Consider the following 466-nt stretch of genomic DNA (forward strand, 5'->3'; position numbering starts at 1 on the left):
TTGCAAAGTCCCTTGCACACTGCACCAGTAGCACATGGCAAAAGTGATGCTACACAACTTCTGAGGTAGCTCATCAAAGACTGTGGCCGTTATTTGGGGTATGTTGTCTCTCTGTTTCTGTCTGACTCCATCTTTCAGATTACTCACTGTGGGGACAAGCTGTTGTGTTGTGAGTAACCCCATAGGGAAGCCCACCTGGTGAGGAAGAGAGACCCTGAGACAGAAACACCCAACCAAGCTGCCTCCAGAATCCTGAGCCTCAGAAACCTCGTGAGATACATTCATTGTTTTGTGTTACTAACTTTTGGGGTAATTTGTTATGTAGTGATATCTGTTTCAAGGGGCTGGAGAGGTATGCTTTAAGAGGTATGATCTCGGGGCGCCTGGGTGGCGCAGTCAGTTAAGCGTCCGACTTCAGCCAGGTCACGATCTCGCGGTCCGTGAGTTCGAGCCCCGCGTCAGGCTC

This window comes from Herpailurus yagouaroundi, unplaced genomic scaffold (genome assembly GCF_014898765.1).
Source record: "Herpailurus yagouaroundi ecotype Mexico unplaced genomic scaffold, PumYag 308, whole genome shotgun sequence".
In the NCBI taxonomy this organism is placed as follows: domain Eukaryota; kingdom Metazoa; phylum Chordata; class Mammalia; order Carnivora; family Felidae; genus Herpailurus; species Herpailurus yagouaroundi.